The following is a 12,075-nucleotide window of genomic DNA, read 5'->3' on the forward strand; positions in this document are numbered from 1 at the left end:
CCCCGTCCGTAACACAGAAGAGGAGGTTCTTCTACTGGAAGTTTCAGGCAAGTGACTTCATAATCGACAGGCACAATTCTTAATCCAGCCGTGCAGCTCACTGCTGCTGCTGTAATAACAAGCTCTCATTTCATGATCCCAATATCTTAGACAGCAAACTCGAGTGCAGCAGCAGCGGTAACAACATTAGCACAGGAGAGGACGCGCCCATAGCAAGCATGGAAAATAGGAGCACAAGCAGCTCGGCTAAGGCTAAGAAGACGGCCAACCGGAAGGATGATAGGCGAGCGAGCGAACCCCGTTCCGGACGTCTGCAATGGATGGCCCATGCAAATGGACGCCCGTTTAATATACACTCAATTTGACAGCTTCATTTAATCAACGCAAGTCTGGCGAGTGTCATCTTGGTTGCCAACACACCGCCTTCGGGTTCGCGTTGCACTTTCTCAAGTTTCCTTGCAGAAAGACCTTAGCAACTACAACTCGATGACTCGGGAGAGACCGTTAACAGCACGCCAAACTGGTTCGGGTTTCTCCATGAGCTTCTGCTGCTGCTTCCTTTTTGTTGCTTTTTGCGGATTAATGCGCCCACCACCACCACCACCCGACGACACGGCAACCTGCAACCTGTCGTCGTAAAGTTTATGCACAATTCTGCCTGCAGCGAAAGTGCACACAACGGTTGCGACACCACACACACACAAGGTTAAGACGGAAGGATGATGGCATTGATGATAATAATGTTGAACCTTGCCCAGACAAATATGCACAAGATGGGAGGGCATTGCAAGAAGATTGCGACTGTTGTCTGTTTGTGAGTGTGAAATCTGCTGGAGATTATGCTTTCCAAAATATTTATTTCATTATTTAATTGAGTTCATGCGAAAACTGTCTGATCTGTCAGATGAGTGGAATAGACGAGACAGTTTCAATTTGAAACCAAACATCTGTCGAGGCTTTAAGAATGTTCATACTCATCATTTTAAGTTTGTTTATTTCGTCAACGGATGTCTTTACTGATATGAGCATCTAAAAGCCGCAGCAACCACACGTACGATGGCAAATATATATTAATACTCAGTATTAAGGGCAACAACCTGAAAAAAACAGCACACGCCTATGCTTTGCATACGACAACAGCGACCAAGAAATCTATGATGAAGAAAAACTCGCAATAATTGAGGGCACACGCAAGTGTGTCTTTTGATCAAAAGACAACGAGTGCAACGGATAGTGCTTCGGTTTAAAATAGTGCCACGCATATGCAACCTACACACCAAGTGCACCAACCCCCTCCGTCACCACCCACACGCGAGTGCAATTGTCAATGCTTTCACCCCCACAACATGCATGCATATGCGCCAGTTTGACGCCGCTTTGACGCACCAAAACGGAGAATCTACGATACGCACACGACGCACTACTACGGCCAAAGATGGCGCTAGCAAAATGCACTCTAAAAAAAAAGAGCCGAGACAAACCGACCCGAGATCGAAGATCAATCAGGTGGACCCGGGCGTATTATCGCCCTCGGCAGCGGTTCCTAGCGAGCCGATGGAAGGTTGCCAATTTCTGCACGTTTTATGCACGCTTTATGTAAAGACACACGAGGCAAAAGGGCGCTTGTGGCAAGCGCAAAACCCGCTTTAATCCCCAACCTTCTGCTGCTCCGCCGTACGTGGGATGGAACCGCCTAAAGCACCGGGGCACCATAATTGCACATTTATTAGCCATTGTCTCTCTCTCGCGGTGGAAATGTCATTTTGTGTGTGCGTGGTATGAAAATGTACCATAATCGGTCGGAGGGGTTCGCTCCACAGCCTTCAGCCAACATAAGACATATGGTGGAAGAACCGTGCCTTAACTGAGACGATGGCTAGGAGGAGCGTTAAGAAATCGGGTCTTTACTACATCCTGCAGGCATCGTTAATATGGGCACACTTGCCTACGAACAAAAAACCTGCACAAAACCTTCAAGCGCAGTTGGCTTGGAAAGGAAGTTGAAGCAACTACCTTCGCGCCTAGCTTTTGCAGATGTTGTGTAGCTGGATGTGGTTCGTGTTTGAGTGTGTTAGCTGCTTCTATTTTGTTTTTTTTTTGCCGCATTGAATAGTCGGTTACTCCTTCGGAAAGTAGTAAAGATATATGCTAGTCCCAATTAGTCAAACATTAAGAAAGAGGTAGCCTTAAGCGAAATGTTATAACTTGCAGCATTCGTTAAGACGCTATTGATATTTTAGTATTGATAGAATATAAAACAATAATAAAGTAGATTAAAATTAGGTTTACATGATTCAGAAGAAGTATTCGTTGCTGCTCAATGTATTTCTCTTTTATGTGTTATTTCTTACTTTCGAGCACTCAAGTTGAAAAATGTATAACAGTAGCTATATTTCATTACATTTTTGTGAGTTTTTCGTTTTTCCACGCTGCTTTCACAATTTGTTGTATACATAATTTGGTCTTCATATCTTCAGATCTTCATCTCCACATGTTGGTACCTTATTCAAAAAGGACCCACAGTTATATCATTCTCAAACGATATGACGCAAATGTGATGACATCCTCCAATGAATTTCCCTTTCCAGAATGCCTATACTCTTCGGAGCAAAAATCTTGTTTCACGATTCTGATGACATGAAAAAAGTGCAACACTTCGTCGTGCTCGAATGCTACAACTCCGTTGCCACTCCATTATAAACATGATCAAAAATGCTTTATTTTTTTGTGCCGACCAAATGCTGCCGATTTCAATTTCCCATACCCGTGCGACGATGAATGGCATTCTGAACCAGAGCCAGAGCAGCACCAAACGAACTTGATGAAGAAATTTTTGACAGCTTCATCCTTTACATACACACCAGGAGTACGTAAACGGGTCCGCAACAAGAACTGCAGCGTGTTATTGGTCCAGCTTGGAGTTCGCAGTCTGTTTTGATTTTTCACCACCACCGCCATCACACCTCAGACACACACTACTCTCCTTGTCGGAACGCACTAACAAAGTGAGAAAATCGGGGAAATCATGCCTGGCACGCCGTTCACTTTTGCGATGAGTAAATATTTTCCTTTCCACAAGCTGTTCAAACTGTCGACTGCTGACTACGTTCTTTCCCGTGCCGGTTCTCCATCCCTGGCGTGCAGCAGCAACAGTCGTTCAGCTTTTCCACTTGACATAATAGTTCAAAATTCCTCAGGCAGTTTGGCCATGCAGCTTGGATGGAGTTAACCCCACACGGGGTGTGTTATGGAGCGGCGAAGTGGAGGAATGCGCTACATCACACCGAAAAGCGGAAAGCGACTCTCTCGCATCCATAAATAAATCAACGCCAATCATCATGCAAAAAACAAGCAAAAGTGGCCCGCACAATGCTCGTGGTGCCACCGCCGTGTACTGTATTTTTTTAACACACTCAGCCAGATGATGTGATGATCGCACTGATGGTGACCATTCATCATCCAGTTAAGTAGGAAATTATGGTGAGTGGAGTAACAAGACAGGCAGCAGCAGCAGCAGCAGCAGCCGGTGCGCGCAGTAGCATTTGTCAAACTGTGGCGTTCTCCCACGATATGGTTATTGGGTGATATAATGTTTTCCTTCAATTTAAACGGCTGCCCGGCACAACATTCAAAGCAAATTTAATTAAAATCGTTATCAACACAGAGCGCACACCTAATCATCCAACAACAGCGCCGTCGCCTGCAACGGACAACTTCGTAAAACGTCTTTGAGTACGTGTGAGCGACGCGACGACGACGACGTGTTTCATGTCATCCGGGAGATATTCCACCAGCATGACACATTCCAGAGGCGCCACTGTGTGGTCCGAATATAAACTACGCCACAGAAATTCCACTACACCCGTGCGCTTCCCTTACTCTGGATGCCGTCGTGCCTTCTTCATCTCCCTCCATCGCAAGAACTAACAGAGTCTTCTTCTGGGCAATGTGTTGTTTTGCATCCGAAAATTTATGAGCTGTGCAGTGAGAGATGTTAGCCCGCGCCGAAAAACGATGGACGACGATGCATGTGAACTCCCCATACGATACCTTAGTGCAGAGTTATCTCCCCCCAGGAGATCGGTCTTGGAGATTGTATCCCCAGTGACGGCTAAGTCTCTCCAAAATCTGTATCATTCGCACGAGGATCTAAAACATGATAGAAACTCCACCGTACATTCGATTCCCAGACTGCTCTTTCTCTGTGGTCGCAGGCTTGTGCTGGGATACCCCTTTTGCACTTTTATTGCATCTCGTATCCACCACCATCAGAGCACACAGAACAGGAAACCGTCCAACTGCCGCCACTATCATCACCAGAGCAGTTTTTGTCTACCAAAGGAGGAATTAGGCGGCGGCGACTCTTTTTTTTGCGCTGCGGGGCATTACACTAGTTTTTATTGAGAAATTTTATTGATATAGTTTTTAATGGCGGTGCCTTTGACAAATTTAACGACCCAGCTAACACTCCCGCCGTCCCTTCCCGTGCTCTTGGGTTAAGAACAAAAACCGGGCGACAAAAAAAGCGTATCATCATCACCAGTTCCGCCGACGCGACCTGATTCACCCCCCAATTTAGAGCTACGTGGCGTGTTCGGTTGTGCTCGAAAATATCATGGAACACACTCGAGAGTTGGTCATTGTTTATGGCGATAAAGTTGTGATGAAGCGGCTGGAAATGTGCGCCGTTATATGCACGTTTTAGTGCAACCTTACGGTGTTTGCGACATGACAGGAAGATGGGTCAAATAAAGTAGAAACTTTGGAGCATTCAGGATCCTAGGTTCCAGTCAGGAGGGACTACTGACCATACAAAGAGAAGTCAACTATAAAGTTCAACTTGGTTTTATGCAGATATGATGAAGTGGCAAACGTCCAATAAAATATGTTTAGCTCAACTTGAATTATATCGCCGTTGCGATGAACTTCTGACCGACATCGGACATTAAGTTTCTGAAGTGAATGAATCATTATAAATACATATCCTAAATTAATCGGGGATGGGAGTGAACCATACAGAACAAATTATACTTTCCACTGTGCTTAGCTGCTTCAAAATGAGCTACAACACTGATGGATAATGGGGAGTACCAATTAGTACTTACAGTTCATCACCGGCGACCCCCGAAGTGACGCTAAACTATTGCACTCGCCCAGAGATGCTCTGTCGGGTCAACTGACTGGCGGGGTTAATCACTCATCTCTCTTGCGCAGCGAAAACGACGACGACAACAACGGTGGGTTAAGTGTACCAACGCACACACACGCGCATACCACACCTAGAGTGTGTGAGGGACAGAAATTGTGGTCAACGATCCGTGTCATACGTCTTCCTTCGCGAACGCGCTTCGCGCGCGCTCACATTCAATGCTCATCATCATCAACATCAACACCCCGGACAACAACACGTGACTTCTTTGACTCTTCGTGACTCGGCTCTTTGCCAAACGGTACAGAGCACAACACGTGGAGCAACACACACCACTCCAGTCGAACATTTAGTGCAGCGTAAAGTGGCACAGTGACAGGCAGATGGAGAGGAGGGAAGGGGTTTCAGTTCAATCGTTGAAAAATTACCTCAAAACCACTCCAAGAGCACAGATGAACAGCTGAAAATAGTGCACTAAGGGATGGGGAGATGGGAGAGCTATGTGGTCACTGTTCAGAGTTCAGGGCAAAGGTAACCAACATCACCGAGTCGAGTGACACGCTGTCGGGTCCATTGCTCGTACACTAAGGGAGATGCAGACTGGATGTGGAAACCACCGGGAGACCGGGGGCATATAATGAGCTTGCAAGCTGTCAACGTGTACAAGTTTTTCCATTTTTCTTGTCGTGGTTTGAAGACTGGGGAGAGATTGGTGGAGTCATCAGGGCGTAGTTTTTCTTCTTTCTCACTGTATGAGATAAGCATACAAGTGGGAACTACAGTGAGATAATTCGACTTTAAAGTGCTCTGCCGGGGATTTATCAAATCACACTTTCAACCACTTTCTATACAATATTTTGGCATCAGAAAGTTCAAATGATATTTATGTGGAGCATCCAAAACACAACGACTTGAAATCAAAAATCACGGATCAAAGGTTATCTCAACGGATTAAAGCTCAATTTAATGAGCTGATCTCCACTCCTAAAAGCAACGTGCCACCAAGCACGAAAATAAAACAGGAAAGTGTCCCGATAATCTTCAAAGCAGGTAAAAGCACCCACACCCACCCAAAATAAGCGTCAATGTATTTCGCCCCTCCAAAAAAAAAAGCCTTATCATGAGGATTTCGCCCGGACGTACTAACTACAGCGACATCGTCAAAAGCAACGCAACGCAAACATAACCCAATTTAACCAGCCATCAATAAAGGGGGCTTATGGCCTATGCTAATTCTCCGCCAAAACCACTTTTAGCCGATGGTTTAGGATGGCTTTTGAAAGGGATGATGATGATGCCCGTTTTGGCGTCGCATAAAAAGTCCACCAGCATCAAACCCTCCCCGGCGCCGACTGCATAACGTTAAGTGTTTGGTAATGGTTTCGAAAATTTGGAACTAATTTGGGTACAAACTACAGACCCTACAAACGGGGGCGGGCGGGTTTGGACGATGTTTTTGGGGCGGGGGAAATCGATTGCATTCATTAATTCTCTAAGCTCCACACAAAAATTCCTATTCCCCCCAGGGAAGTCACCAAATTCCAAGCGACCCTAAATTCCTACACCGCGAACGCAGGAGCAAACGGTTTTAAACGTCAAACAACGGAAACAGGAGCACGGTTTTCTAGTCGAGCAGAGGACAAATAAATGCTTTTCCTCGCCATCTCCCATGCTAAACAGGAAAAAAACTGAAGGGAAATGATGCGGATGTACACTAAATTGCCTTCGCGAGGTAAGCCATTTTATACCACACAACAACTGGCTGCTCATCCCGAAACAAACACACACACATGTGTTAGAGGGAAAGCCTCAAAACCAAGCCAAGCCAAGAGGGAATGAATGCAAGGACACGACTGTTGGCACGACTGTTTCACCGCAAAAAAGCAAACACAGTGTGTCGATATGGCTCGGTGAAAATTGTCGGCTCGGGGCTGTTGTTCCTTTTCCTCACCCACACGGCAAAAGCTCACGCTGATCCTTCCATTAGCCCCGGTCGCGTTGTTCCGGTCTGCCCCGGTAAAAATGGGAGCGCCACACACCTCCTGCTGTCCTTGCACTCCGTACACCTTTCCTCGTGCGTGAATGAGGGTCCCATTTTAAGGCTTTAATTAATTTCAGACACGCCAACCCCATTTCGGTGTTGCGTATCATTTCATATTCATAGAATATTTAGAGTGTGATTTCCACGAACGCAAGCCCGCCTCGACGACGCACAGCATAGCATAACGAGAGCGCGCTACGTTTGGTTAGGCTTTTTTATGCTGGTGGTTTCGCCCACGCTCGCTTTCGCCCTTAATTGCCTAATGCTTTTTTACGCAAATTGGTTAACCGAGGAGCGTCCGTCGTCCGCGCTTCCGCCCAGGCTGTTGGACGACTGCCTCTTTTTTCCCGCCCCATTAGACAGTTGATTCCCTAAACGATCCTGACCTATTTTGGGACAAGAATGTGCTTATAAACCTTTTTAGCTTTGTGGTTCGACGGGTGGTAAAAACAAACTTACGTTTAAAGGACTGTGGAACAGTTCCAAGGCTGTTGTTGGTTCAAAATTTAGGTTCTAGTTGTCGGAAAGAGCTGTTGAATCAGTCAATAAGTCAAGTAGTATATTATCTTTAGGCTGTCCTATTGTAGATTACTATCCTTGCTGATAGAATATAATGAAACAAGTGAGCGTTGTAGATCGATTACAGCATTTGCAATATTTCATCGAAATAGGACAGCCGAGTGATATATACAATACAAAGTTGATATAATATACACGTAGACTTAACCCAAGGTGTACGTATTTAGAAGGCTAATTTTTATTGCTTCTACTTCTGAATGAAGATTTTAGTGTGTAATCTGAATATAAAAGGGTTTTGTGTATTCGTGTAAGTTATCAGAAAGCCCGTTTGATTTTTTTTTCACCCGTCCAGTCAAAAAAAAGACGTTGAATTTTTTTCATAACAACAGGCTATACGACCTGGTCTATATACACTTTGATTCAAGATTCCCCCACCGGATCTCTTTAATGCACCTTGGGATAAATAAAAAACGGCCTTGTTTTGGCATTTTGTAGCTTTGAGGCTGACATAATTTAGGCTGAAAATTGCAGGCTAGTTTTCTGTGTGGTTTTGTATGGAGTGGTGACATGATTTCGGCCACTAACTGTCAAACCCATATAAAAACGCTGGCTAGAATCGCTAAAGGTCTCATAATTAGATTTAAGATAAATTTATAGTACCTCTGAAAACTACAGTGTTTAAAACATTTGCCCAGCTTCAGGGGCAACATCAACTACAGTAGGTAGTATCTCGAAGACGACAATATTTCACGCTTTCAAACGTCGCAGGACATTCGTATAAAATTGATTGTGACAACTACATCCATCATTTAATTAAATGACAAATTTAATGAAGTCAATTCATATGAAATATTGACGAAAATGGTGTGAAATGCACATGGGATGGATAATATATTCCAAATCGTCGGAGTGATAAATATATTTGCTGGGTTATATTGATAATTTTCGCAGTACTTTCTCATCGCATGGTTAATTTTACTTTCACATACTTGATTGCAATGCAAATAAGCACGTAAACGCACTTACATGTTTTCGAGACAACATCAACAATATCCCACTTTCTTCACGAAATAATGTTATTTTTCGTTTTTCTGATTGGTACATTTGCGTCAATCGTCCAAAATACTACATTATTCCTCAAAAATAACACTAAATTTGATTACAAATTGACCGGTCTGTCGCGTGTAGGGTTCATCATAATCAGCGAACCAGACATGAGGACTGAGTAGTGAACCCCCGGATTGTGCCAGCAAACACAGCTGGTAATGTAGCAACGAAATCCCCCCGTTGCGTTGAACTTTGCATGAAAGTGTCCAATTTCATGGCCGCAGCACAAACAGTAACAACAACATGCATGATGATGATACTCATGATCCACGCCTAAAACATTGATCATACGGCGGCTCCAACACTTCTGCCGCACAGAAATCCCATCCCGGCGTGAGGCTCTTAACTCACCAAAACTGACCCGTAGCAAACACACCAACCACCCGCTGATAAGCCGACACACCACGCAGGAAGATAGTGTTGGGGGGGGGGGGGGGGGGAGGGATCTGCCCGCTTTTTATGAGTTTTTTATTAAAATTCCAAATACAGAGAGTGATGGGCTTTTTTGTGCTGAATACACATGAGAAGAAAATAATTTTCCCTCATCCAGCCAAACGCTTTGGATGATTCGTGTTGTTTGAGTGGGCCGCCGCGCCGAAGGGTCAACGGAATTTCAACGCCAGTTTGTATACACATTCCACACACCATGCGCGGCAAGGTGGTACGTACATCGGCGGTAAAGTGAAGATACAGACGTTAAAACAACTGGTTGCAGAAAATATGCAGGCCAGGAAAAATGGTGGTGGTGCTGCTGCTGCTAGTGGGTTACCGCCGTACTTCTGGAGGCGTTCCAGACATCCTTCCCGTCGTCGTGGACGTCGTCGTTTCGATTTCGCACACTCCACACTGTCTCCAGGCGTACGAACGCGATACCACCCGAGCGGTAAGTTGTACACGACCGAATCTAAGTGCAACTATGTCTAGGCTGGTCTTCGCGAACCTTCGCAGACCACACGGTTTTGCGTTAGTTCGCCCTTTGGGGAGCGCTCTGTACGGCACGCGAAGTCGCCAAAGTATTCGGACACCCGGTGCCAAAAGCGAAGTTGCAAGTTATAATTTAGATCAACTACTCGATACGGTTGGACACATCGAGAATGCGGGTTTGTGCGGTTCTTCGTGGCATAGAAGTTTGTACAACAAAGTATACACGCCGAGAGTCTTTTTAACGGAACATGAAGGGTGAGTTCAACTAAAGCTGGTTTGGGATGAAACCGGACGGTAACGGTCCATCAATTTGGTCGGGGCTTGTGAACTATCGGACATTCAGTTCGACGACTGCCTATTGAAATCTCAGAAGAATTTGGTTTGAGGGGATAGTTAACATAATAAGCACGGTGGCCTCCTAAAATGACGGTTAACTTTCAAGCTATAGTAGAACTTAGGCCATATTTTGTTATTCTGGTATCAATTTTACATCTTAGCACTTCTTGGAGATTTCTGAAGAATCAAGCAGTTTTCAGAACTTCTTAACCCACTTTGACTGTTACAGAGTTCATAAAAGGATTGGATTTGCAACAGCTGTTCTTTATAACACAAAACATGCTGGGACTTCAGGGTGTACATGTGTTGCTGAGGTCTGAAACCTGTCCACAAACCATCCGCTCGCTTGCTGGCTGTTTCTGCAGCCTTCTTTTCCTATGCTGCCATCTCCGGATCTCTCAACTACTGCTACCGCTGGTGCGGCTAAACAGCTGAAGGGAAACATACTGATTCAATAAATCAGCATCAATGGCTAGTAGCAAATCGTGGCCGTACGTGGGCATCACACGCACCAGCAGGGGTTCGCATGTTTTCGCTGTTGTTTTGCGTCTGTATTACCCATGGCCTCATCGGTAGCTGTGTCCTAACTCCAAAGCCCCAACAACTCCAACTCTATCTCTCTCCTCGTAACCAAGCTATACCAAGGCAACGAGGTACCCCTCTTTTTGCGCTCCTGACACACACACACACACACACACCACAGCTTCACGCTAATTTCAACACACGACATGCAAAAATTTGCCTCGCGAACTTTAACGCGCCCGCCGGGAGAGACTCCCGACACGACGGCGGCGTCGTCCAACTGATCCAAGCAGCGACAATGACAAGAAGTAACACAAGTTTCGGTGCGTTTAGGATAAGCCGCCACTCTCTTTGCCGCCTACATCATGCTCCCTGTTTTTCCAAGTATCAATTTCTCTCGCTTCCCTCCGCGTCTAATAACCAAAGTGTCCTAAAAAAAATTCTGAAAGACAGTAGTTGGGGTAGACGGGTTTTGTTTTTTGGTTCCCAAGGAGAGAAAAACACAACTGGACAGCGAATTGGTGTATGTTATGCGTCAGATTATAAGGGTGACTGTGAAAACGTGTTTTGATTGCTTTCTGGCAGCAACTCACATCAGCGGAGCCTCAGCGTATACTCAAAGTCTTTGAAGAGTGGCTTAGTGGTATGGTGGCGAGCGCTGGTGCCAGGAGAAACCAGTGTGTGTAGTATTTTTGAATCACACTAAAGCTGTTACGGTCATATCAATCGTCAAATCTGTCAGGAAAGTAGTATACGCTTGTATCAAAGACGTTTACTTTTTTTCTGTAGCCAAATTGTGGAACGACATTGTGCCTTTTCAAAGCGGCGCGTTGATTTGTTGACACAACATAAGTAAGACGACATTTTATTGATGTCCGAGCAACCGTTTGGAAATAAAACTGTCATCGATTACAGATACTAAAGCAGGATTACGCAAGTAGTCTAATTAAAAGCCATTTGCATTAGTAAAATTTTTGTTTCACATTTGTTATTAAAAGCTTTATGAAGTATTCATTGCAAAAGATGCATCTACTGCGGCGATGGCTAACAAAATTGGTTGAACTTCCTTAAATTCAATGAAAGAATCCAGCAAAAAACTTCTTCCATCCTCCAAGCATTATGAAGTGATTCATCTGAAATCGTAACTTCCAGCTCAATCAACAACCTCGACAGGGCCAAACGAACATCCATCGCGGAAACGGAATGCAATAAAATGTAAATAATCAAAAACAGCCAAACAAACTAATGTTCACCTATCATCTTTCCATACAAACAAACACACCTGTTTGCAAAGAGAGAAGAAAAAAAGCGTACAACAGACATTAAAAACTCATTCCAGAGTTCGCTAGCGAAGGAGAATAGCAACATGCTGAACACTGCCGCTGCTGCTGCCCCAAACAAATCATCATTAATAATCCTATTAGCAAACAACCGAACTGAAAATTGCAGCGTTCAGCCGAAAACAACCAGGTCTTGT

The 12,075-nt window shown here is 44.8% G+C and overlaps 1 protein-coding gene across 12 annotated transcripts in view; it reads right to left on the reverse strand.

The window, feature by feature from the left end:
* Positions 1 to 12,075, reverse strand: part of LOC121598356 (protein sax-3-like) — a 135,188-nt gene that overhangs the window by 23,789 nt on the left and 99,324 nt on the right. The window lies entirely within an intron of this gene.

The sequence above is a fragment of the Anopheles merus genome, chromosome 3L (genome assembly GCF_017562075.2).
Source record: "Anopheles merus strain MAF chromosome 3L, AmerM5.1, whole genome shotgun sequence".
Lineage (NCBI taxonomy): Eukaryota > Metazoa > Arthropoda > Insecta > Diptera > Culicidae > Anopheles > Anopheles merus.